The 27001-nt window shown below is 50.8% G+C and overlaps 2 long non-coding RNA genes across 3 annotated transcripts in view; both read left to right on the plus strand.

The window, feature by feature from the left end:
• The window catches only part of LOC119088328, a 26675-nt gene extending 535 nt beyond the window's left edge, over positions 1-26140 (plus strand). The window contains exons 1-5 of one of the 2 annotated variants that reach the window (XR_005091968.1): positions 17913-17984; positions 18518-18635; positions 20657-20825; positions 21865-22173; positions 22746-26140. This is a non-coding gene — a long non-coding RNA (uncharacterized LOC119088328). Of the gene's footprint in view, positions 1-8649; positions 8720-17912; positions 17985-18517; positions 18636-20656; positions 20826-21864; positions 22174-22745 lie in introns of those variants that run through there. The other variant, XR_005091967.1, reaches the window with a different exon arrangement.
• Positions 15539-17036, plus strand: LOC119088330. The gene is made up of 3 exons (XR_005091970.1): positions 15539-15907; positions 16497-16569; positions 16755-17036. It is a non-coding gene; the product is annotated as an uncharacterized LOC119088330 (long non-coding RNA).
• Positions 26141-27001: the final 861 nt, after the last annotated feature.

Raw genomic sequence — 27001 nt, forward strand, 5'->3', positions numbered from 1 at the left:
TTTATTTGTAAGGTTGTTACTTCTGACGCTCTTCGGATGCCTCTCAACACCCAAGAGAAATGTCAAAACTATTCTCTTAGGAAAACTGAGGCACATAGAGATGTGGAGGTTGGCCAAAGGCCCCAGAATGGAACTGGCTAAGGCTCCTGATACATTACGAGGTTTTTCAACTCCCTCCTGTCCTGCTGTCTCCCATCCACCAAGCTAAGGGATGCTCAGCGTTCTGCGGAGATCCTCAGGTCGGTCGTGGGCTCACTACACCCAACAAAAGCAGGGTTCCCTCTTCAAGACCCTGTAAGCCTTCCATTTGCCCCCCAGGCCCAGGTGGTCCTCAGCCCTGCCTCCTGCCCTCTGTGCCCTAGCCTCAAAGCAGAGACAATGAGGCGTTTTCCCTTTTTCCTCCATCCCCACCCCCAGGTGCAGAGATCTGTTTTGCAAGAACTGAAAAGACTCTTTTCTGTAAATGGAGGGAGGGGGCTGGGGGTGGATGTAACATCACAGATGCTCGCCTTTTCCATTCTGAGAATATTGGCAGGAGGAGAAGAGTTAAGGTGGTACGTGGGTACCCGAGTTTCCTTATATGCACAGAACAACATGTCTTCCGGTGGGGGCACTGTAACCTCTTGTGGGAGCCAGTGGGAAACAGGTTCTCTTTTCCCCAGGCCCACAGGCCGGCAACAGTGCTACCATCCGGGCCCTTCTGTTGTGGGGTAGAAGCGGATGGCGAATGTGGGCAGTGTTCGTGCTGTTGTTCAGCTCCAAAAGTGTTTATAGTAGCGAGATCCAGGATGGCCTCCACGGGGGTTGATAATCGCTGAGTGCCAGCCTCTCCCCCAGAATACTAACTACCCCTTTCTTCCTGGGCCATGTGTGTTTGGGGCTCTGAGGCCCCTTTCTGGTGTCTCCTCTCCTGTGCCCCACCTGTGAACTTCATGGTAAGACTCACCTGTTGTAGAAGTGGGCATGAATCAAGCCCATCTTCGTAATGCTCCGGCCTCATCAACTTGCCCCCTTTGCAAGGTGGGGTGGCCCCTATTTCATCTCGAGGGCTGGGGGCAGGGGCAGGAACAGATACAGCTGATGGATGGGAAGTTTAGAGAACGACGTCTTGCTGATCGATAGAAAAATATACAAGCGGTGTATCATGTGAGCGCCTCACGTCTGTGCCACAGTAAATCAAAAGTTACGAATGGTAGGTTTTGTACAGCACAGGACCCAGGCTGCTCCTGGAGGCCAAGGGCTGGCCTCCTGATCCCCTTTTCACAGTCCGAGCACTTATTTTCTACTTCAGTAGACCTAAAAATAGACCTGGACACGGAACTTTTTTTTTTTTTTTTAATATCTCTGCCATCCACCCCCAACTCTTTCTCTCTTTAATTTCCATCCTGTGGGCACTTGGCATCCATGCGTCCCTTGTAAGGAGCGACGTACTGCAAGATAAGCGGCCTCAGTGGCTCAGCCCGCACAGGCCCCTCCCGTGGGCTGTGTTGCTGGGATATTAACAAGTTCAGATCTGCTGCCGTGTGAACACCTCAGCGCCTCCGAAATGATTATCTCTGAGCTTCCTTCCACCTGGGCCAAGACGGTGCTCGGGGAAGTGGCTAGAACACAGGGCTTCATGGAATCGGTCTCACGACTGGGCAGCTCGGCAGCCTCTGGGTCGCCCCACCGCCACCCTGCATCCTCCAGCTCTGACTGGAATCCCTCTGGCCTGCTCCTCCGCAGCCCCCTCACACGGAGGCTATGTTCTCTCCATGGTCCCCGTGTCTGGAGGCGGAGTAGGAGGCCTCCTGGCTCTCGCCGCTCATCTTCTCACCAACATCCATCTCCTCCTCCTGAAAAACACCCCAAGTTGAATCTCCAGTCACAAGCTCCTGCCTGCAGTTATCTACCCACCCCAGGCCCCTCTCCTCTTTCCTTGAACGTTTTGGCCCCTGGACAGTGGGGACTCTCTCCAGTTCGATCCTGCATCATTAGCAAGGAGTCTCCCAACCCCCTGGCTGCCTTGCGGTTTTAGTTCCTCACCTGAGGTGGGCTGGTCTTCAGTCTTCCTCTAGCCACTACTCCAGGGTCTTGTCCCCAGATCTTGTCATTACCAGAAATTTCTATCATTCTATAACCCACCTCAAGACTCCATACACCATCTCAAGGTCCCACACCCTGGCCTTAAGAAGCCCTCTCCCTGTCTCAAGACCCCACACCCCACTTCAAAATCCCATAGCCTATCTCAAGACCCTGTATCCTGTCTTGAGACTCCCCACTTTGTCTCAAGACTCCACACCTCATCTACAGGCCCCACACTCCATCCCGAGACTCCATTTCAAGACCTTACATACATCCTATCTTAGACGCCCACCTCATCTCAAGCCTTCATACCCTGCCTCAAGATCCCACACTTTATCTTGAAACTCCATATCCTATCTCGGACCCCATACCTTACCTTGAGATCCTTCTTCCTAACTCAAGACCCCACACCCCATCTCAAGACTTCATACTCTGTCTCAAGACCCCACATCACATCTCCAGACCCCACATCCTATCTCATGCCCTGCCTCAAGACCCTACATTCCTTCTCAAAACCCCACACCACATCCCAAGACCCCTAAATCCATCTTAAGACCTCACTCCCCATCTCAAGACACCACATCTAGGGGCTTTAGTTTGCTACCTCAAGTGTCACCTCCCAGGCACCCTGGAACTGTAATTTGTCAATACGGTCACCCTTCCCTGTCCCTTACCCTTCCTCACCCCAGCCCTTCTCCTAACCCAGTTGCTCTTCCCTGATGACTCATTGCAATCTTCTCAGCAAATATCCTCAGCTCCCATGCCTCTGTCACCCCAGCCAAAACCTCCAGCAGTCAAAGACACCTTTGCCCCTCTGCGGTGGCTGCACCTTGGCCAGCACAGCATGGTGGTGGAAGAATTCTCAGAGTACACTGGTCATCTCACGCTTTGAATTTATGATCCCTGGACTCAGGTGGGTGTTGCTGGCTGCTGTATCATCCATCATTTCTGTGGTCCAGTCACTCTCCCCTCTCTTAGATGAGGAATCACATCTTCCTCTCTCTCCTCCAGCCTCCAAGTCCTCCCTCCTCTGTCCTTGTATTCCCTGATAACCTTGCTTTCTAATCGCTGAAATGGGGACAAAGACAACTTCCACCAACTCCCACAGCCGTGCTCCTGCCTGCGTCTATTTCTAACTCTCTCTTGTCTCCCCGGTTCTGTGGACGAACTCTATCTGCTTCTAGCCAAGGTCAGTCCCCCTGTGTGGCCCCCACCAAGTCCTGCAACCAGCACCACCCCTCCCCGACTCAAGGACATTGATGGTACCCTCCCTGTTTTGCCTGTATCATCCCGTGTTCACTCACTCCTGGCCCACACCTGTCAGCATCTAAGCCTGATGCTATGGCTCCTATCTTTAAAGAGAGGACTAGGACCCTCTAGGCCCATTTCCCCCTCTAGCTATTTTATTTATAGCAACCCTCTTTGGAAGAGTTGTCTTCTGTTCTTTTTCTCTTCTGGGTCATGCAGGTTCTCGCCTCACTCTCTGGTTCAGGACACCACTGGTTTCTATTGTGATAACTCAATAGTGACTAGTCCTAATAGTGACTAGCCCTAATAGTGACTAGTCCTAATAGTGACTACTCCTCTCATGACCCCCTAATTCTGTAAGCTGCAGCTCACCTCAACCCTCAGCACAGTGCTGCTCCCTCCAGGTACCCCCTCCGCTCCTCCTCCTTGACTTCCCAGGTCTTCTTTGGGAGACGGTCTGTGCTGGTCAAGCTTCCTTGTGGGGAAGAGTGGTCACACAGCCAGTCCTGGTCAGCGGACTGCAGGCTGACAGTTGTGGGACAGTTTACTCTTCCAAGGTGGCCACTGATGCTTCCCCTTTCCTTCCACTGCTGGGGGGTCAGAGGGGAAACAGCTACTCGTGACCCTGACCAGAGTGGAGAGATAGCTAGCTAGAGGTGGGACCGTCAATGACATCATGAAGTCTGTAGCCCTGGCCTGGAGATGTGAAACCAAACAGAAAGAGGCTCTCTTCTCCAGCCCTTCCTCACTAACCCTTCCTCGGTGTTTCTGTGACCCTCAGCTGATTACTGTCCTAACAACAACACCCCATGGTGATGGCCGCTGGAAGATGACTCAGTGTGCTGAACAACTGGGCAGACTGCTTTCCACGCTGTTCTTCCCAGCCTCTGTCTGGACCACCCGGCTAGCTCAGTCAGTAGAGCATGGGACTCTTAATCCCAGGGTCGTGGGTTCGAGCCCCACGTTGGGCGCCAGATATTGGTGAAATTATTTTGGCCACTCCACGTAGTTAAAAGGATATTTATTTAATGGTGTAACTCACAAATTAAGTAATAGGTAGGTCGTAGGGTCTGGGGAAGGTGAATCGCAGTCCAGCAGTGTTCTCTGGAGCTCTGCACAGTCCACCTTCACTATTCAGTGTCCCGGCACAGAGAGAGCGCTGGCCCATCCAGCTCTCTGGTCTCCAGGCGCCTCCCCTGGCCCCGCCTCATAGGCGTGACAGTTGCCAGAGTCTCAATGGGGGTTGGAACTTCCAGATCCAAGCTGGAATGGCTACCCACTACACACTTCTGCACTTCTTCCCCTGCTGATAGGACATTTCTCTTTCATGTCCCACACTGAGTGATGCCTCTTAAGCTGGCCTGACCCCTTCCACCCTGCATGTGCCTGGGTTTATGGATGCTCGATATCCTTATCGAGCCTGGTGTGACCACTGGCAGTGGGTCAGTGCATTCACTCACCTCCTCCCTACGTACTCCATAGCCACATACCCAGAGGCTGGCACTGCCTTGCACATCCCAAGTAGTCATAAATCTCTGGTAATCACACTTTGGTTGAAATCTGTGTCTGTCCAATAGCCCAAGGCACCTCTTTTCTCTGGTAAATTTCTCCTGATCATGACACCCTACATTTTGTTCTTCTCTTGGTAACAGAACATCTTGCCTCGTCCTTGTTTCTGTTGCCTATAAATACAGTGAACGTTCAGGTTAGACACCATCCCCATCTACATCTCCCCCATTCCTAAAATACAAGGGGAAGGCATGGGTGCCAGTCAAATGCCTGACACGGGCCATGTTGCTGCTAGCTGCCACTGCTGGGGCTCACTCCCTCCCTTCGAAGGAATTTGGTGGCCAGCCCGCCTGCCTCTCTGAAAGCTGTCCAAACAGCATTGCTTTCCCAACCTGGATCCCAGGCCCCATGGAGAGGCTCCAGAAATGCTCTGGAGGCCTGGCTCTTCTCCCTCGATGCAGATTTTCCAGAACTCGTCCAAGTTCTTGGAGGCACAAGCTCTGCGAAGCTGCACACACCCCCAACTCCTCTCCACAGCTCTGCGATGTCATCCGTTCCCTTCTTTTCTCAGGGCACCTATAGCTACAGACAAGCTTTGCATTTGGGGGGCTGATTGATTCTAGGAGTCCCTATAGAGGCCTCCCTAAACCTGGAACTCAAGACCAACTGAAATCCTAGGATTTCATCCTGTAGAAACCAAGGCAAGAGATGGTCTCCAGGAAACAGAAACATTTGACCAATGAACTTGGGAGGGGGGAGATCTTTACCCTTGGTTCATAGAAACAAAAGCCTGTGGATTGAGCAGAGGGCCTAATAAATCGGCTCCCTCCAGTGTCTAATCTCAGATGACACAAAGACTAGGAAGAGCTGAGGTGTCTAGACGGTAGATGACAAGGGACAGTCATCACACAGGCTGAAGTCTGTCTTCACCCAGATTCTTCAGGAAGCACAGCCTGTGCTGCTTCTGGAAGGGATGCCAGAGTTATAGGTACAGGCTGAGGCAGGAAGGATGAGAGACAACATGTCTTCACCCCTCCAACCGTCTGTGGACAACCCCTCACCCAAGAAGCTCTAAAAACTCTTTTAGGGGAGGCAGATAGACTCCAATATCCCACTGAGTGCTTTTTACTTTCCCTTCTGGACAGTAAGCTTGAAAGCCAATATATGTCCCCTGGCACTCCTTGCCCTCTAGCCACGGTGCAGGAGAGAAGCATGTGGCAGGCCGCACAGATGTGTGCCTGGCGTCCTGGCAGAGCTGCTTCCTCTGGTGAAACAGGAGGGAGGTGGGCTCAGTGACCTTTAGAGGTGCTTAAGAGACGTCTGCAGCAGAACACCTGACACCATGGCCACGCCTCTGACTTCCCATCAGGGCTGGCCCTGCTCCTTGGATGACGGGTTTCTTGATGGGAAATGATGATGGGGGATATTATACGAGGAAATCAAGTATTTTATACACTCAGTTACTGGCACTGCTTGGCATTCATGAGCAGCCTTCATGTAGACAGACCCACATCCACGTTAGCATCCACCCTGGTGAGGATGAATTGATGCCCCTGGCAGGGTTCTGGGGTCAGAGGCAAGCAATGTGCCAGCAGGTACCAGCACATCTCCTTAAGGGTCCGTGTCATACTAAGAGATCAGCATCGTTCTCCCCTGATGACGACTGGCGTTTTCAGCTAGAGCAGTTGCAAGGTCGATCTGGGGGAGGAGAGTCACACCATTGGCCCATGTATAGCCTCCATTCAGCCACCATGATCACTGTGTACCTGCACAATGGTGGCTGATGAAAATGCCAGCTGACGCGCTTAGATGTGTCATCCTTCTCTCTGACTGCTTAGTTCTTTCTCCGCTATAGATGCTTTTGGTGGCTTTCATAGGAGACAAGAGATCTGGGTGCTTTGTGTCCACTCCATAGACAGGGCTTTCTGTCCTTGACTTTCCAATGACGTCCATAGGTATCTTCATCTACTACACAGGCCCCTGGTGATATGATGGGATGCACACATTTAGTGCAGCTTGCATCAGGGGCTAATCTCCCTACAGAGCTCTCTGTCAATCTGAACCCTACTAGAAGTAGGTAGCTTGGGCTGACAAGGTGGCTCATTGGGTTAGGGTGCCTGCCGCCAAGACTGATGGCCTGAGTTTGATCCACATGGTAGGAGAATTGACTCCAGCAAGATGTCCTCTGACCTCCATATGTATGCCATAGCATGCGCATGCTTGAGGGAATACCCAGACACAGACACAGATGACACAGACACACAGACACACAGACACACACACACACACACACACACACACACACACACACACACACACACACACACACGTGCAGGCAGGCACAAAATGTTGAACAAAAATGAAAAGGGTAGCTAACTTTTCCAGTCCCCACACAGTATTCTCGCCTGTACTATATTAGACACTACCTCGAAAGGACAGTGCCCTGCAAAACACCGTGCTTCTCCCAGCAGAGAAAAAGTATATAATATGACAATATGTATTTTACTTTAGAAGGTATGTCCTAGAACTCCAGACCACCAGATCCTCCCTAAACAACCCAATATGGCCAGCCCCTGGCTCTCCTTGTCGCTTTCCCCACCTCTGGTTTACCTAAATCTTACTAGAGCACCCAAGGTTTTCTGGGTTTCCCTCACGAGGTGCAATTTATAAGACATTGTCCCTATAGTGAACCAGTGTGGTGCCCCCACAGAATTCACAGCCAGAGACCCCTTTGGGCTACACTATGATAGAGAACAGGAAGATAGCACTATCCCTAGAGTGAGACAGCTCCTACAATATGATGGTGAGGAAGAATGTATTTGCTTAAGCTATAGCCTCACCTCAGTGTCAGAGGCAGTGTGACCCGCTCCAGTAAAATGACCACCTCTGGCATGGAAACCACAGTCTGTGTTGCCAACTGGGTCAACAGATGCTCATCCAAGGTCATTCCTGAGATTACTTTCACATCAGCAGCGGGGCAGGGGCACTTACTCTCCATCCTGTGAGCTGGTAATGTGGCACTAATCTTTGCAGTTTTGTCCAGAATGTGCCAATAATTCCTCCAATTTATTATCTTGTCTGAGCTAGAGGGTAGTCGCGGGGCCTCTCACTTGGCCCATCCAGTCATTAATGGGCCTTGATTACCGTCTGAGACCACATGGGAGGGCTCTGCAGGCTCTCTGTTATTTCTGTCCCAGCTACATACTCGAGGACCAGCGAGATAACTCCAGGCAGCAATGGACCCCAGGGGACCCCCTTGGTCCATGGCTGGTGCCGGGACGGATCCTGCATTGAAGAGTCTTTAGGTCCCTATAGAAGGATGGGGAGTATGTACCATGCACCTATGTGGACACTGTGAGGCCCTTTCTCCAGGGGACCATCTTCCCTTCCCCGGTGGCTGCTGGCTCTGGAAAATGACACATCTGGAAGTCAGGGGAAGGCTGATACTTCCTTTTACTTACTGTCTCTTGAGATTTGGGGGGGGGGGCAGATATTTTATTGCTTTATTTTTTATTAATAATAAAATAACATACTTTACAGTAAACTTAATATTATCCCTTCCTGGGATTGTCAACTTAGGAGTGAAAAGCCATCTGTCAATCATAGTCAGCTTTCTAGATATCTCACAACAGGAGAACCAAAGTTAAACTGTTCAGTCTTCTTATCTTTCCACCTACTATCTGCAGCCAGGTCACCAGCCCAGGCTGGCCTTGAACTCACAGAGATCCGCCTGGCTCTGCCTCCCGAGTGCTGAGATTAAAGGCGTGTGCCACCAACGCCCGGCTTTTTTTTTTTTTTTTAATGACATACTCAACGCCTCCCTTGCAGATGAACATCCTGACTGACCGGTCAAGGTCTTAGATGTCACTGCAGTCTTGCTGCCCACTCTGCATCTGAGGTAGGTGTGCCACCCTTGGCCTCTACTCTTCCTGAATTCTGTTATACCCAGGGTCACCATCATCCCCAGTTCACTGAGGGAAGCTACTGTGAAATTTCTTTCCAACTTGTTCTCTAACCAATGGCTGCAGTTTAATTTGGTTGGGCCTCCCCAGGCTCTATTTCCACATAAAGTCATTTCACAAATACTAGGTGTTAGATTTTAGTGCATCCTTTGGCGGGGGGGGGGGGGGGGGGGAGCCACCAATGCAACCTCCAGCCACAACACACTGTGCTCCAGGTTGATGCCTACCTGAGTCTCAGAGCCTCTTTGGAATTGTGCTGAGGAAGCTGATTTGCACTATCACATTGTCATGACCAAGGTCTGTTTGGACCAGTTACATACAAGGGTCTATGTCGAGAATAAATGGTCCTGTATCAACACACTCAACCCCGTGCAGACCTCTCAACATCTCCCTCTTCTATCCATCCATGGCAACGTCCAGCTGCCAAGTTCACTGCAGAACCCAATGCCTCATCTTCAACGAGCACCTCTTGTCCGCATGCTAGGGGTGGGGTGAGTGCTTTGACCACTGTGATGCCATTTCATGCCCAGGTTATTACCACTCAACTAATCCCCAACAGTGAGGTTCTAACTGTCAGAACCCCAGTGCCAAATCCAACCAGCAAATCCCCTCCTAAGGGCTGATTTCTAGGGATACTTCCTTATAACATGAACACTGCCTTCTCCTGTGTTCCCCAAAAGCGGAGCCGTAGGCAACGGCAGTGCTGCTGTCCTCTCTCTGCCTGAGGAAGCACAGTCTGGGGCAGGAGGGGGGTAGGGAACCACTCGGAGGATGCATTATGGAGCTGGCTGCTGCTGAGTACGACTGATTGCTCAATCTTGCAAGACCATTTCAAAAAGCTGTATGTCTCGGGAACATCTGCTGGGAGGGAGCAAGAGGAAAGAATTTTCCACTAGCTCCCATTTTCCATTGATCAAAGTTTTGCCTCACTGGCCATTAACTCCTCGGCACTCTCGGGCTGTGCACAGTGGGTGCCAAGCAGAGCCCTGCAACCTCCACCTCTCAGAAGGGAAGCCTAGAGCTTTGAGGTACAGGGCCGGAGGCACCTGGGGCGGGCAGCAGGCAAGAAATGTCTATTTTTACCTGGACACAGTTGGTGGGGCCCACAAGGAGCTGGGAGTTGCCGATGTTCTAGAAGCTGGAGGCAGACGAGGCTGAGAGGGGCAGGTAAAGGGGACGAAAAGGGTTTGTTAGAGAGATGAGGGGATAGGGACTTGATGACCTGTGTTTTTCTGTTGTTTTATTTTGTTTCTTTCAAGGCAACTTGAATAGTTTCCAGGTACTCTTTGTAAGTTCACACCATGCATATTCAAAGAATGCAGGTCCAAATATTGCCTCTGGATGCCCACTGGCCCGCGATAGTTGTGAAGCTGGACCAGGAGAAGAGAAAGGCTAAGTATTAAAGGCCTGGTACCCAGTTTCCTGCATCCCAGGCCAGTGTTCCCTCCCTTACTTCTAGAAGTCAAGTCTTAACATTTGTGACTTCTACTGAGCTCAGTGGTCTGTCCGGAGATCAAAGATTACCACTCAACTAATCCCCAACAGTGAGGTTCTAATCGCCAGAACCCCAGTGCCAAATCCAACCAGCAAATCCCCTCCTAAGGGCTGATTTCTAGGGTTACTTCCTTATAATATGAACACTGCCTTCTCCTGTGCTCCCCAAAAACAGAGCCATAGGCAATGGCAGTGCAGATGTCCTCTTCCTGGGGGGACACCCTCTATCCCACCCAGGGCCCCAACTAGCTCTGAGCTTCAGTTTGGGGGTTTGGTCCTTTGGTCCCACTAATTCTCAGCCTCACTGGCCTGGCTATTGAGAGGAAGCTGGCAGATTCCCGCCACAGCACCAAACTGAAAGCCATCAATCCTGCTTCCTCATTGCAGAGAACACCTCGCGTGAGGGATGAAAGGCCCCGGCCATGAATCATCTCCCTTACCTTTCCCCATCTCTCAGCCAGCTTCTCAGAGCCCGAAGATGAATGTCTGCAGACTCTCACCTGCTTTCCTGAATAATTTCCCTTTAAAAGAGGCCACTTATCAGTAATTCATTACTTACCTTTGTTAGCACAAAGAGGCCCGTAAAGTGGGATGGGGAGGTGGGACTTCCTGCTCCTCCTGTCATCCCTCAGGCAAGGGTGAGCCCCCAACCTCAGCTGGACTTCCTGCTGTGGGGCAAGGCAAACTGGGATTTAGTGGGACTGCTCCAGCTGGTGGTACCCACTCCAGCAGATGGCATACAGCTGTTTCTGGTGACATCTGGATGAGCACAGTCAGATCCAGTTGACAGTTTCCTTTAATCTTGAATTAAATGTCACATGTTGGCTCTTTCTTTTATGGCCCTCGTACACGTCTGTCTGTGTTGTCTGTAACTACAGAGTAAGAGATTCCTGACCAGGGACCATTTCTTAGAGAGCCAGGCTTGTCCCTGTTCCCTCTCTGTTTGTTGGAGCATAAAATTATCCCTCTGGTGGGCATGAGGGACTCGGAACAGCTCAACATCAGAATGACAAGGCAAGCATCATTGATCTGAGCCCATCCTGCTACCACAAGGCCTTAGGTGGCTGGGAGACTGTGGCACCAACCTGCATACTGTGGTTCTGGGTGGTGGTGATTTCAGCCACATGTGGTTTCACAGATGCCATTCCCAGGTGACCCTTCGGGAGTAAGAACTAGCCCCACCCTGCACAGAGAAAGGGAGCCAAGAGGAAGACAGTAGGTTCTGGCTTAGTCAGTCTGTAAACTGAGGCTTGGTCTTGTACCTCACTATTAAGGGATCAGGAAGAAGAGGTTCTTCTCTGTGCCCCCTCCCACAGGGACCATAGCAGCATGGCGAACAGCATTCAGGGACAGTTAATCTGGCTCCTTTCCTCTCAGACCCACTCTTCATCAATTAAAGGGGCATCTTTGAAATCACAAAGCTGATCGGTTCGTGCCTTGGTTGCAAATGACTTGCCCGTCTTCTCATGGCATCAGCAGTATCAGGTCCCGAGTTTGGACATGACCTGTGTGTGTATCCTGCCTTCTTACCACTCTTGACTCATCATGCTCCAGCCCCGCCATACACATCTTCATTCATTCTAACAGGGAGCTATTTGCCTTTTTCTACCATGGAGTCTTTGCACACATTGGTCCTTCTTCACGGAGCAGCCTCTCTACCAGCCCTCCAACCCCAGCCTCCCATTTAGTTAGCTCCTGCTCATTTTCAGGTCTCAACATTAGCATCGGGTCCTCACGAAAGCTCTCCTGCTGTATCGGACTAAACCAGGCGCATCGAGTTCTCCCCACCTACCCGCAGTCATTCAGTGAGCTTCGAATCCTTTCTCCCCACCAGGCTTTACATCCATGAGATGGGCTCTGTGTCTGTTTACCACTGCCGGCCCTGCACCGAGTACAGGGCCTGCCCAAAGGGACCTCTATGAAATAAACAAATAAGGCCCAACCAGGACCTTCACAGTGGGCCCCATTATAGGTTCCTTGTTTTGTTTTCAGACTCTGGTTCTTTTTCTACCATTAAGGACCTTTGTCCTTGAAGACCCCACAGCCTTGGCCATGTCTTCTAGTCTTTTCTGGTATCTGGTAATGCCCAGTTCCTTCTGGGACCTCACACTCACCTCTGTTTTGCTTCAGAGTGAATTGAGTTACCTTAAGGACTCAGGACACTAGCTCCCTTGAACTCTTTCTGCCAGCGACGATTTCTGACAGTCCCGTATGTCTTCCACCCTCGGTGGCTCCAGGTCCCCCAGCCACAACCTCCACCCATCCCCAGGCAAAGTCCCAGAGCTCACTCTGCTCATCAGCAGCTCCCGAGACCCCAACCCAGGGTCACCATCTCATCCCGATGACACAGACATCGATCAGTGCCGACACTGCATTTGCAATTCAATTACTGCTCTTCCTCCTGTCACAGGCAGACCGGAAGGGGACCAGAATCCAGCATGATTTTAAGGAGGTCTGTTTATTTGGCTGTTTGCCACAGGATGGTGGTGTGATGACTGGAATCCTGGCTGCGGGAGGCCAGATGTCCAGTGACATCCATTAATATTCTTTTCTGGGAAGCCCGAATGAGGTTGTGCCATCATTTGCATAGATTAGCATATCCTGTGCTGCCATCTATCCCAGGGTCTGCAACCTCTGTCCAGGAACCACACTGGCTAGCGGGCTGGTTTTCTTTGGCAGATAGCCATGCCCTCCCCTCAGCTCTTCACTGTGGTGGATACAGTGGCTGCATTACCACCCTTTAAAGCCCCCTGAGGATGGCTCTTCAGCTTCCCGCTTTTGAGTAAAGACAGCACAAATGTGTCTCATCGCCCTGCATCCCTGGGACAGGGTGGGGAGCCTTCTAGTCCTCTCTACGCCAAGCGGAGAAGGCTTGGCAACCCGGCATTTGTGCACTCATTCGATGAGTAATTTATTGAGCACTTACTGTCCGGTGCTGTGCTGAGGAGTGGGAATGAAAACCAAGTAGGCAGATCACCCTGGCACTAGCTCAGCCATTGCCAGTCAGACCCAAGGGTCCCATATCTTAGACCTCATCTCTCCCATGTCAGCCCTTGCAGCTGACCCGGCCACCCTGTGGCTTCATCTTCCACAGCAACCTCTATCCACCAGAAGTCCTTGGGCTACCTGATGTCAGTGGTATCTGGCAAGATCAGAGCCCTTCCTGTTTGGGAGTCGGGGTAGGTACAGATGTGGACCACACCCAAAATCCGCTGGGGGGCTAGAAAGTGTTTCTCAGTGCAGCGGGGAAGTTGAGACCCAACAGTGATTTTCCTTTCTTAAGCTTCTTCTTAGTAGACAGGGAAGCATGGAGGAAAGAATGAAGTCGGGCCAGGAAGGGGACGCATAGGTTAGCCGTGGAAAGCACACTCCAAACTGGGCCCTCTCCAGGGGCAGCAAGAGGTCTTTGCCCTTGTGTCTTGGCCTCTCTGGTCTGGATTGTCTTGGCCAGTTCCCGAGACATTATGGGGAGCCCCCTTTTCCAGTTCTGTGCAAATGGAGGTTGCGTGGCATATGCCTCCGGCAGTCTCTGTTCCCAATTTCTGTTGGCCTTGTGTCCTCTCATTGCTCTGGGATAGAAGCCACACTCTTTTGGGGTGCTGCTCTCCTGGAGTAACCCCAAGTGCAATGTGTTCTCACATACTGCACTGCCATGTTCCTCGCAGCTGTCCGTCGGCTCCACCCTCCTCAGCCACTGATGTTTGTATCCCGCCCCCCTCGCCGCCTTCACTGTTGCTGCAGTCTCCCAGTTTTGATCCCGCTTAATCCACTGCCAGATTAAAATCCCTAAAATAAAGACTCATCGGCACCCTCAGGGCCTGTGCTTCCAAGAGAGCAACCCACTTCTCACTCTGCACCGTCACGGCCATCCACACCTCAGGGGTGCCGCTGAGAGTGTCCATAAGCGCAGGCAGGCAGCGTTTCTGCATTCCTCACCACAGGCCCGACTCGGACTTAAGCAATTGTACTATCTCACTTAAGTCATTACGCACTCCTCGAAGGAAACTACTGCTTTTAAATTTTATAACGAAGGCGTGAAGTGATAAAGAATCCCACCCAAAGCCGAACAGACAGCAAATAGCAGAGCTGGGGTTTGAAGCCATGAAGTTGGAGCTCCGAGTTCAGACTTTCAGGAACCATGCAGAAATATCCTCCCATGGGCATAGTTAGAATCTGCCATGTAAATCAGTACATGTGCCTCTCAAACCGGAAGTGAAATGAACGGGTGAGAGAGATAAGTTACTCCACATTCTAGGTCACCAGATAAAAGCATTGGTGTCTTCTAGAATGGTTATCCTGCCTTCTAAATAGAGGAAGGATAGCATAATGGTTATATGTAGACTACAAAGTCATAGATCTGGGTTTGAATCCTGCTGTCACTATTGACTTGGGCATGGAACTTTGGGAAAAAATTATTTAAGCACTGTGGCTTTTGCTTCTACTTCTGAAAATGGGGCTTAAAATGGTCATAACTCTAGGTAAAATGAAGCTACATACATATGGGACACAGGAATGGCTCAACCCATAGCCACAATCATGGCAGTAGGAGACTGTCCCTTGTCTCCCTGCTCCTGCAGACAGTATAGTCTAAAGGGGGAGGTTTAAACGTGCAGGATGAGGGTTGTTCTCTGTCTGTAAGGACAGCAGGTAGATGGCTAGTGAGGGTAGAAAAAGAGGAAAGAATGCATTCTGGGTAAAGAGAGGGACCCTGGGGAGCAGGTGACCCAAGATCTGGGACAGGGTCCTCACATGGTTGGAGATACAGCTGAGAGGGGACTCCACTGCCTTCTGTACCCCTCTCATGGGACTTCGTCAAGACAGCCCCGACTCCCTGCCTTGCTCAACATGAAACGCAGCCCGTGGTGAGAATTGATGAGGTCATTTTTTAAGCCATAAAACACTGCAAAACACATTTGTATTATTTTTCCTCCATGCCAGTGAAAGGTTGCCCACCCCCATCCTGATTCTCTGATGTTTAGCAGACACAGACTCTCTTCTCCAAAATGTAATTTTGTGGATGGCTAGATTTTAAAACATTATGCTCTGGTCAAACCTTCAAACGACTATTTTTCTTTACTAAATCCTCGATTCAGTGGGTCAAGGCTGAGAAAACCTACCTGGAAGCCGGAACTGTTTGTAACAACACATGTATGACCCACACTCCGACCATCTGCTGCCTGGGAGTGAGTTTCGGGCCTGCCTTGACTTAGTTTAGGAGCCCCTGGCCCTGTCCACAAGCAGACTAGATGCTTGGTCACTACAGAGTAGGTCCCGGTGCCTCTGAAGGTGGCTGTGTGAACTGGGGGGGGCGGTGTCAGACTTTTGAGGCTGGGCTGTCTCATCTGTAAAGTGGGGGTGATTCTATGTGATGACATTATTATCAAGATTGTTTCCCCTTTCTCCTTCTCCCAACTCCCCATATTTGGCTGACACGGTCAGCTGTGACCTGGAGGTGGGGCTTAGTTTAATGTCAGGACCAGCTGGGGGCGTGCCTTGGGGGCCCTGCTAAATGCACCGTCTCCAGTAATGAAGAGACGGCTCTGATGGAGATCACTCTGTGTCAAGAGGGGCAGCCATGTCAGCATCTCTGCTCGATGATGCCACCGGAGGAGAGGCTGCTGCTGTGGGTGGTGAGTCGGTGGAGTGGGGGTGAGCAGCTGGCTGTGTCGCCCAGGTTGGATTCGAACTCACAATCTTCCTGCCTCTGCCTTCCCTCTCCAGTGCTGGGGTTATAGGCCCACAGCACCATGCCTGCCTAGATTATTCCTGGTTTTAGGATGGACAGAGAGAGGGCAGCAGTGGGGGGGGCATGAAGGAGAATCAAGTACAACACACACACACTATGAAGATGCTACAATGAGACCCGGTTCTCTTCACGTTCATCTAAAGCACCAAGGAACAGAAAAGCTGGATACACCCAGGCTCAAAGTGCTCAGGGTCACATGGATAGTGAGCACCAGAATTCAAACGCTAGACCGAATCACCTAGAAGTCCCCACAGCCACAGGAGGTGACAGATAGCAGAGGGAGATGGGTGGCTTTGGAGGTTCATGTGGGGGATGTGAGGTAAGAGGCAGGCGCTGAGAAAAGCATCTGTTTGGAGACCAAACACATGGTCTATTGATGCGATGAAATGGAGTTACCCTGCTTCTCTTCCTCCCTCCCTCCATTCCTCCTCCCTCCCTCCTTCCCTCCCTTCCATCCTTTCTTTTTATTACAGTCTCTATGCATACCCCAGCCGGCCTCAAGCTCTCCATCCTCCTGCCCCTGCCTCTGGAGAGCTGAGATTACAGGTATATGCCACTGTGAATGGCACTTCTATGTATTTCTCCGTGTGTATGTGAGGTGGTGTGGGTGAGTATGTGGTGCTCAAACATGGGTGTGCAAGTGTGTGTACATGTGTGTGTACCTGTGGAGGTCAGAGCAGGATATCTGGTGTCACCACTATTAAGATGTTGTCTTTTTTTTTTTTCTGGAGCTGAGGACCGAACCCAGGGCCTTGCGCTTGCTAGGCAAGCACTCTGCCATTGAGCTAAATCCCCACCCCTGAAGATGGACTAGAGAGTCTGTTGAACTTGAAGATTGTGGACCAGCTGGTCAGCCAACTCCCTGGATCTACCCATCTCTGCCCACTCACCACCAAAGCTGGGCTTCCAGGCATGTGAGCCATGTCCGGCCTTTGTACACATACACTGGGGACTCAAATGCAGGTCCTCAAACCTTCAGTCAAGTGTTCTCACTCACCGATCCCTCTCCTCGGCCCTTCTGTGTATTTCTCAGGAGCTGGTCTCCCAAGATGCTTCCCCTACTCTGTCCCTGTGCCGTGTTCCGTTCTTGAGAGCTGAGCCAGCCCCGTCACTCGAGTTTGGCCAGTGAATTGTGCTAGATGTGACACAGTGTGACATCTCAAGAAGCTAAGCCACAGCAGCCTTGTCTTCTTGGAGACTCACTGTGTCAGGAGATGGCCATGATGGAAGCATTCTGTCAGAGACTGGCCCTGAGATAATGTGCTTAAGAAAGTCAGGCCAGCTTCATACAGAAAGCACAGGGGAGGAGCCTGACCGGGCCTATTGGCCACCTCACCAAGGCATTCACAGTGAGGGAAGAAACCACTTCAGATGATGCCAGGCCTCCATCAGACTCTCACAGTATGAGAGACTCCAATAAAAAGAATCTGTTAGCCAGATACAATGGCACATGCCTGTGACCCAAGCACTTAGCCGGTAGAGCAGAAGGATTGTGAGTTCAAGGCTAACCAAAACTACATAAGGAGACATTGTCTCAAGGAGATTTAATCCCAGCACTCAGGAGGCCGAGGCAGGAGGATCACTGTAAATTTGAGATCAGTCTGGTAGCCATTGTGAGTTCTAGACCAGTCAGGGTTGCAGCAGCAAGGAAGAAGGACCCTGATCTGAGGCTGGTGCAAAAGCTGACTTCTCATGTACACACGCAGGCCCTGGCCACTGGCCCTCCAGGGACCATGCAGATCTGTGGGTCCCTTCACAGCAGACCCAGCTACAACCTTACAGTGTATGACTATTCACAACAAATGCTCAGAGTCCAGATGCCATGGGGTGGGCCTGTGACTGGCTGCTGCATGGGACCTCACAACCCTCTTCTGGCCTCGCTTTTCTCTCCAGGACTTCTCAGAAAACTTGAGTCTCCTCCATCAGGAGGAGTGGTCATGGACTCAAGGACGTGGAGAGTGGTACGCTATCTGAGGATACTTCTTAAGTCTCTGTCTGACCGTGGTGAGGTCATGGTAAAAGTCAGGGGAAGGATCCTGTGTGGGAGCATGTCCTTTACCCTAGGTTCCAGCAGGGGAGCATTTTGAAAATACAAAGCTTGGCTACTGTTTATCTAGTATTTTTCATTTGGGAGGTACCCAGCTGCCACACACCTAGTACTGTGCCGTCCCCACATCATTGGGTGGGACAGTTGTTATTTTATTATTGTAACCACTTAATAAATAATTAAAGTGAGGCTTGGAGAAACTAAGTTATCTCTCAAAGTTACCCAAGTCACCACCAGTCTCAAACGTAAGACTTCACAGCTTCACCTCTGTCCATGGATCTTGCTGAGCCTCAGGTCCAACCCCAGTTCCTAACCCATATCTGAGGCTCCACAGTCAGCCCCATGGGATCCTCAGCAGCAGAAAATGTCATACTTGGGACTTCCCCAACTCAACTCTGAATCCAACCCGAGCTCAGCCTTCTGGTTTCACTCTGGCTTCTGACACAGCTGTGCATCCTTGACTCGGGGAATCCTTTGGCCTATGATCAGTAAGAAGTGAGACAGAGATAAAGAGAAAGCAAGCATCTGAAGAATACAGGAGAGAGGGAGACCACGGGTTTTGAGGGTAAGGTTCCATCTGCTGTGGTCAGCATTCCAGCAGGCAGCTGGGATGGGTCATCTGGGGCTCTGAGGGGTCAAGAAAGAACAACCCTGACCCTTGGCTGGAAAAGGCCAAGACTGTGGGCAAGGTCTGTCCAGGCATCATCAGTCCAGCCCTGCCTGGGACAGCACCTGTGCAGGTACCGGCTCTCTGCACTCCCTTCTCCCTAATCACAGTAGGACAGATAGAACTGATGTCTTTATACTCTTTAGAAAACGCAGCTCGGCAGTGACCCCAGGCTCTGCATGAGGAATGAGGCCGGCTTTGAATCCCAGAGTCACAGAAATTAGAGATGAAAAAGGACGCTGAGGTCAGAGGCAGCTGTCCCCAGGGGCCATAAGCAGTTTCTTCCCTGTAATAAACTTCTGCCCCTCATCCATCCACATTGTGGCTGCCTCCCTGAAGATCCCTCTCTGGGGCTTCTCAGGGTCCACATTGTTGATAGAAAGACGAGGCTCTCACTGGTCCCTACATGATTAACCTTTTAGTGTTTTAATCATCAAAAAGTGGGAGAGGAGGGAATACTGACGTGGTGAACCCATCTCGCAGCCAGTGTGTGGGAACACTCCTTCGCCCAGCTTGCTGGCCTGACAGCAGAGGTCGGTGCAGGCTGATCATTTTCTTCCTATGTAACCTCTGGTAACATTTTAAAATCCTGGAACCTCTGTTTCCTCATCTGCCAGGGGAAGCTGGTGATGCTCGGTCAGAGCGTCACTTCACTGGGCAACTAAAGGAGTTGAAGCTGAGAGCTCTTCACAAAGTACCTGCTCTGTGGAAATCACTGACCAGTCACTGTCATCGTGGTCACTAGTCCATAAGTGGTATCTGTCTTAAGGTTTCTATTGCTGTGAAGAGCGACCATAACCACAGCGACTCTTACAAAGGAAAACATTTAATTGGGTGCCTTACAGTTCAGAGGTTCAATCCAATTATCATCATGATGGGACATGGCGGCATGCAGGCAGTCATGGTGCTGGCTTCATCTTGATCAGAAGGCAACAGGAAGTGGACTGAGATACTGGGCATGGCTTAAGCATGCCCGTCTCCACAGTGACACACGTCCTCCAACAAGGACATACCTGCCCCCAACAAAGTCATACCTCCTAATAGTGCCACTCTCTATGAGCTTTTGGGGGCAATTGCATTCAAACTACCACAGTATCTACAAAGGGGAACCTCGTTGTTATCTTTAAAATGTAGTCATTTTAAAGTCATTCCCTCTCCAGGTCCATCCTGCCATCTATGAAAGAGGGTTGAGTCCTGGGCTTTCACATGCTACATTCCGTTGATACAGGCAACCACTGCCATGTGTTGAACAACTCACAAAGATGATGATGACCCAGCAGTTCTCAATCTTTGATTTTATAGGGGTCGCCAAAGACCATCTGCATATCAAATATTTACATTACAATTCATAACAGTAGCAAAATTATGGTTACAAAGTAGCAATGAATGTATTTTTATGGGGCAGGGGCGGGGGGTCCCCAGAGCATGAGGAACTGTATTGAAGGGTCACAGCATGAGGAAGGTTGAGAACCACTGCTCTAGACCCACCAAACCCACCATCTATGTTAGTGACTTTCGTCCTTGCTGAAACAAAATGCTTGACAAAGTGACGGAAGGAAGGACTTCTCCTGGCTCAAGTTTGAGGTGAGCGAGTCATGGAGGAAGGAACACGAGGCAGCTAGTCAGTGGAACACAGATGGCATCCACAGTCAGGAAGGAGAGATGGATGCTGGGACTTGGTTTGCTCTCTTCTGTTTACTCCGTCCAGGACCCTAGTCCATGGGCCAGCATTGCCTGCATTTAGAGTGGACTTGCCTGCCTTGGCGAACCCCACCTAGAAACTCCATTACAGATATGCCCACAGGTTTGTCTCCGAGGTGGTTGTAGATCCCATGAAGTTGGCAATGTTAGCCATCACACCATCTTTATGAATTTCCAACAAAGTCACTAAATGTCAACAGGTATATCTATTGCAATAGTCTTCCCACACAGGTGTGACCCTCTGACTCACTGGGACATGAAAGGTGTCACAGAAAGAGAAACCTGTCTTGGTTCCCAGCATCAACTCCTACGGTGGCATGGCTTCATCACCATTGTCTCTCACGAGGAGTCCCCGTCCTACTACTCCGCCAGAGGTCTGCCTGGAAGGTGATTTTACATACACAGACCCTTCAAATAGTATCTAGATAGCACATAAGTGACTAAGGTTGTGCAGGAGTATGTTTTACCCATGATGCAGCTGGGCTCAGTTGTGCCCAAATCAAGGCATGGTAGGGGAGGTAATATTCAAATTATTTATGTCTCCCCAAGTTCTAAACAGTGGCTGTCAGAGGAAAAAGGCACTGAATTCTGCTTTCTTCTTTTCTGTTTTTCTTTTTCCATTTTTTTAAGTGCAGTGTATGAATGTTTGCACATGTGTGGGCACACAGGTTTGTATGCCAATGTACATGCATGTGTAAGCCCAAGGTTGATGTCAAGAGTCTTCTTCCCACAGTTATACCTTATTCATTTAGGCAGGGTGCTCTCAAACCCAGAGCCCACCATATGGCTCATCTTGCTAGCCAACTTGTTCCAGGAATGCCCCAGAGTCAGGAGTTACAGGTGGGCCACCACATCCACCCATCATCTTATGTGGGTTCCGAGGATCCAAACTTTGGGCCTCACACTGAATGAAGCAGCAAGCACCTTAACCACTGAGTCATCTCCCCAGCCTGTTTTCCCTGGTCTTTTTGAGATGGGGGTCTCATTATACAGTTCAAGCTGACCTAAAAACAATGATCTTCCTGCTCCAGACTCTGGAGGGCTGGGGTTACATATGTGGACCACAGTGACTAGTTTCACTGTCTTTTTAGCAGCATCAAACAGCCTCAGTTTCCCTCTCTGGGAAACAAGGGTAACGATGCCTCTCAACCAGGCTATGGTGGAGATGGAAAGATTCTGTGGAGACTTCATAAAGCCTGGCCAGATGACAGCTGGATCCTATGACTGCAAGGCAGGGATTCCCCAGGGAGGAGGCAGAGGTCAAAAAAACCTGTCCTTAGGGATCAGCTTGAAGAGTGTACAGAACCCACTAAGTGGCCACCCCAGCTGACCCTTATCCCCTCTCTCCTCCACCAAGGCCGAGGACCACTATCTCTAGACACCTCGCTCCTAGTTCTTTCCACATAATAAATATTTGTCATTGCAGCCTCAATCAATCACAGTGAGAGTCTTCTCTGTGAAATGTGGAGCCAAGGTCCTTTGAAGATCCCCGAAGGAAAGCTGGAGAGGAAGTGCTGGTCTGAGGCCAAAGGCAGTAAAGACTGAAAAGGGGCCAGGGACAGTGTCGAGAGCTGTGTCTGGCTTGGCACCTGCACCAGACCTTGTTGCGAGGGGAGGCAGAGCCAGTGAGAAAGCAGGTCTCCCCTCCCCCCGCCTGGTTCATGACCTATATCGGAAGTGACACAGGAGGACTCCAAAATGCTTGCAAGGCAGCCAGCGTGCAAAGTGCAAAGTGGTGAGTCAGGTTGAGAAAGTGAGTGAGGAAAAAACAAGGTCGGGTGAGAAGCAGAGCTGGGGAGTGGGAGGGAGGTGGGGTATGGAGGGCCCTCGACATGGAGTGAAAGAGGAGGTTGTGCCCCGTTAGTGGGGGGAGAATGGGGAAGGGGAAGGCTGACTGCATGTAGCAGGGAATTGTTTTATGAAAACTTGTTTCAAGAGGTGTGTGTGTGTGTGTGTGTGTGTGTGTGTGTGTTTGTGTGTGTGTGTGTCCCGATGGAAAATCTCTCTCTTACTAATGAATCATCATCTTAAAAAGTGGGCACAGATTTCAGAGTCTATACTCAGAGTGGTCACTGTAATTGTCAGTGTTAACCACCAGTTTGTCACAATCTAGAATCACTGGGAAAGGGAGTCTCATGAGGGATCGGCTAGATCAGGTCTGTAGGGGATTTTCTGGATGACATTAATTGAAGGGGGAAGATCTGCCCACCGTGGGTGGCACTATTCCCTAGGTGGGGGAATCCTAGACTGTGTGCGAGTAGATAAGAGCACTAGCAGGAAGCATCACGTTGTTGCTCTCTACTCTAGGCTGTGGGCGTGCCTGGCTGTTTCACGTCCCTGCGACCTTGACTTTCCTGTGACGATGGACACTAGCCTGACATAATGAGCCACATAAACCCAGTCTCCCGTAAGTTGCTTTTGTTCCAGTGTTTCATCACAGCCACAAGAAACAAAACCGAGACTCGTCACTAACCAAGTCCCACAAAATGTGTGACCAAGCTTTGGACTTCAGAAGCACTTCACTATCAAAACGTGGGACTGGCACTCCCCACCCTCCTGGCCACCTTGCTGGATTTGGGTGTAGAGCTGCAGTGAGTTATGTGAAAGCGTTTTGTGGATTAAAGACGCCAAGGGAGAAGACGAAGTTTGCAGAGCTCTATCTAAAGAGGGGATACAAGAAAGAAAAGGAGCAGGCGTGGGGAGATGGAGAGAGGGTATAACCTGTGGATGGAGCTTGTTATGGCTGGTGGAGACACTGTTCTGTGTTGGCACAGAACACAGTTGGTAGGAAAAGAAGAAGTCACTCTCAGTGCTCAGGGCAGCAGCAAAAAAACAAAAAACAAAACAGCAAGGTGCGTCAAACCAAGATGGGAAGGCTGGCTGCTGGTGTCATTTAGCACAGGGACGGAGTACGAATTGTTATAGTTGGAGGTCTCAAAGGCCCCAGCAGGGAAGTGCTAAAATGTGCCATCCAGTTTCCTTCTAACAGGGTAGAGCAGAGAGTCGCAGCCTTCCTCTGAACTGTGCTGAGTCCTTCACCAGCGCGGAGGAGCGGTGAGATTGTAAGGACTGTCCTTCAGTCCTGAGCCCATGCTCAGTTACACCAGCATCCCTGGGCCTCAGAAAAACCGGAGTCCTTGTTCTGGGCCAGGTAGGCCCACGGGTGTCTCAGCCAGCCACATTCCTTCCTGGCTAGAGGCTTCTTCTGCCCACTTCGGCTGAGGCAGGGGAATTATGATAGTGGGAAGTTGTGATCAGGAGCAACTGAAGACCTGAGACAGGAATTGGAGATGCCAATCTCTTAACCATTTTTTTTTCTACACTGCATTTCAGGAAGTGATGGTAAGTGCCTGGGAATCACAGAGATCCTGTACATGCTCAGTATTACCAGTCAGATCCTGCTAATGCAAGGACCACGGCAGTGAAACTTTCCATATGACAAAAGCAATTTCCCCAGCCTAGCCGATGGCCCACTTATTTCAACAATATTCTACGCACCCACAGTGATAGCTCTCTTCTCCCAGCACTCAGCTCGCTCATTGTCTGTCCTGATGGCGCTGTAAGCGCCTGTCATCTGCCGCCAGTCCCCAGTGTTTGACGTTTATTCTTCCTGCCTTCCCGTCGGCATGAAGACATCCTCAAGGCCGTACCAAACTGATCTCTGCTGCAGAGACAGGGACGTAGAGTGGCCAGGCCTTCAGCAGAGCCCACCCTGAATGCTTTCTACTCATCCTTAAGTGCCTGTCACCTGGGAGATGCAGATCCCACTCCCTGTGGGTTCACAGGGTGGTGCCAGAAGCAGACCAGCAGACTGCTATCATGATTCAAGGTGAAAGGCCTTTCCTAGAAGAGGACTCAGAGCAGGGACCCATGGAGTCAGCATCTAACATAGGCAGCCAGAGTCCAGGAAGACATCCTAGAGGAAATGGACGACAGACAGGAGTGATCCAAGCCCAGGAGGGGAAAGGTCAAGGCATTGGGAAAACATGGCTGGACTTCTGGGTGTGGGGCATTGTGAAGTGGGGTAATAGTAGCTCGGTTAGATTGCAGGCTTACCTTTTTATTCAGAAACACAGTAGAAATCTTATATGCTTGCTGTCATCTAAGCCTGACAATGACCCCACTGTCCCCATTCCATGTGGCAAGGAGGATAAAAAGACTGGGGGGGGGGCATGTTGGGTGGCCCTGAGTAGCATGAAGGTCGTACTTGCCGTTTTGGAAAGACTGCCCTGGCTTCGTGGTGAATAACAGACGCAAGCGAGTGCAGCTGGAAGCAGGAGATGCACCAAGGGGCTACATTCTAATCTAAATAAGAGACGGGACCCCAGGTGTGGCTTGAGGGGAAGAGAAGTGGACCGGGACCTGATAGGACCTCACCCACACACAGTGGAGAAGAGAAAGGACGAGACACAGGCTGGTTCCAGGATCAGAGGAAGCCCCTGAAGGTCCCACTGTCCATGCCCACCAGACTTGAGAGGAATGAAGCACTCTGTGGGTGGCCAGGCTGCTGTGTAGAGGATGTTTGAATGGCAGGCAACTGCTGAGATCTCATCAGGCAATACCTTGGTATCTGCAGGAGCAGTCCCTCTCTCCAAGTGAAACATCCCTGAGAGATGCCAGGCCCCTGGTGCAGCCAGGCAGACTCGCTTCCGATAGTGGTGTAAGGGGAAAGTGTGGTCCTGAAAACAAGGGCTCCAGAGATCAAGATGGATGAGATGGTATAGGAAGTATTGGGGTTCCAATTCCAGGGCTCCCTTGGTTCATTTTTATGCAGGCTACCCGTGGAATTTTATGCAGTGACAGGATACCAGAGACTTGGGTGAATTAGTTACTTTTCTTGCCAACGTAACAAAATGCCTGATGGAAGTTGGTTAAGGTGGGAGTGCTCTGTCTAAGTTCAGTTTCTGAGGAAATGGTCCACCACGGTGGGAAAGGTGGAGTGCTAGAGCAGTTCTGTGTCTCTGGCAGCTGTGGCAGCTGTGGCATGTTTACATCTGGGTAGCACAGGGAGCAGAAAGCTCAGGTCAGAAGCAGGAGTGGATGTCACCTTCAAGACTCATCCCCAAGGACCTACTTCTGCTAGCTAGTCCCTGAGTCTTAAAGGTTCTCCCAAAACAGTGCCACCAGCTGGGACCAAGTATACAACACATGAGCCTGTGGGGGACATTTCACATGCAAACCATGACACTGGGTAGTTCATAAACCACAGGGGGGCTTCTTTGGCCCACAAGCCTTGGAGGCTGGAGGGTTCAGTGCTAAGGTACTGATGGTTAAGGTCCGGTGAGGCCCTTTATGCTGCGTCATGCCATGGAGGAAGACAGATGGGCAACGGTGTGAAGAGGATGGCCATATACGAGACTAAGGAAATTCATCCTTTCGCCTCGAATCGATTCTCACAATAACTAGCCCATTTCCATGATAACAGAGTTCGTCATTAATCTATGAGCTGTTGTCCTTGTGGTCTCCTCCGTCTTTGAAAGTCCCATCTCTCAACCCTTCACACTGGAGGATTGTTTCCAACGCAGACTTCGGGGAAACACATTCAAGCTCCAGTATTAAAAGTCCCTGCCAGGGTTCGGAACTAACTGAAGAATCCACCTCAGCCTTCTTGGGGACTAGGGCATCGGGGACTCTGTCTAGGATGAGCTGAGACTGCAGTGTGGTTTTGTCTCTTCTTCAGGTCCTGACTTGGAATGAGGCCCATGTAGGATTTGGGGAAATAAAGACTAAAATCAGCATCCAGCGTCCTGTGCCCATGCACACCCCACTTTTGAAGTTTGGGGTATTGACAGAGTGTACTTTGGAAGTTCTGCCAGGGGGAGACATAGCACTCAAGGGGCTGCTTCTAAAATAGGCTCTGGTGCTCCCCAGCCAATATGCTGTCTGTTGCTAGAAGAGAAATATTTCCAGCGAGCGCAGCATCAGAGAGCCATAGCAAAGCTCTGGAGAATTTAGTGCCTCGGCGCCTCTTCTCCCTCTCATTAGGAGAGAGCAGTGGTGTTTTAAATGCTTTTAAGTGGCTCTTCAGTCAAGGAGGAGTTTATAAAAATAATTTCTGTGCAGGGAGGACAGAGGATGACAGGCAGCAGCTGGGTGAGGGTTGAGAGGACTGGGAAGGGAGACTAAGGAGGCTGCAAGCAGAGGCTGCTGGGTAAACTGGGCAGGCCCCTGAGCCCCCAAGTCAAGTGGAAGAAGCTTCACCACACTTGGCCTTGGGTGCAAAGAAGCATGTAGCAGAGAGGAGCTCAGAAGGCCAATGACCCGGCTGATGGCTGGCCTCCCACTGGTGGGCTCTTGAACTCCATTAGGCTGGCACCAGGCACGGCACGGGCCGGGGACCCCTCTAGGAGACGTAGTTCTGCTTCAAGGAGCATAGGCGAACCAGTCCCCAAGATCCCTCTTGTCCTGGTACTCTGGAGTAGAAAGAATCTACATTCCTGCTCACAGCAGTCCCAGCGGAGAGGCCGGGGCCTGTCGAGGTGACATTCCGGAAAACAAGTCTGGAAATCATGGTGGTCAAAAGGCAGCCCTTTAAACGAAAAGTGGGGAGGAGGAAGAGGAAG

The sequence above is a fragment of the Peromyscus leucopus genome, chromosome 7 (genome assembly GCF_004664715.2).
Source record: "Peromyscus leucopus breed LL Stock chromosome 7, UCI_PerLeu_2.1, whole genome shotgun sequence".
Taxonomy (NCBI): domain Eukaryota; kingdom Metazoa; phylum Chordata; class Mammalia; order Rodentia; family Cricetidae; genus Peromyscus; species Peromyscus leucopus.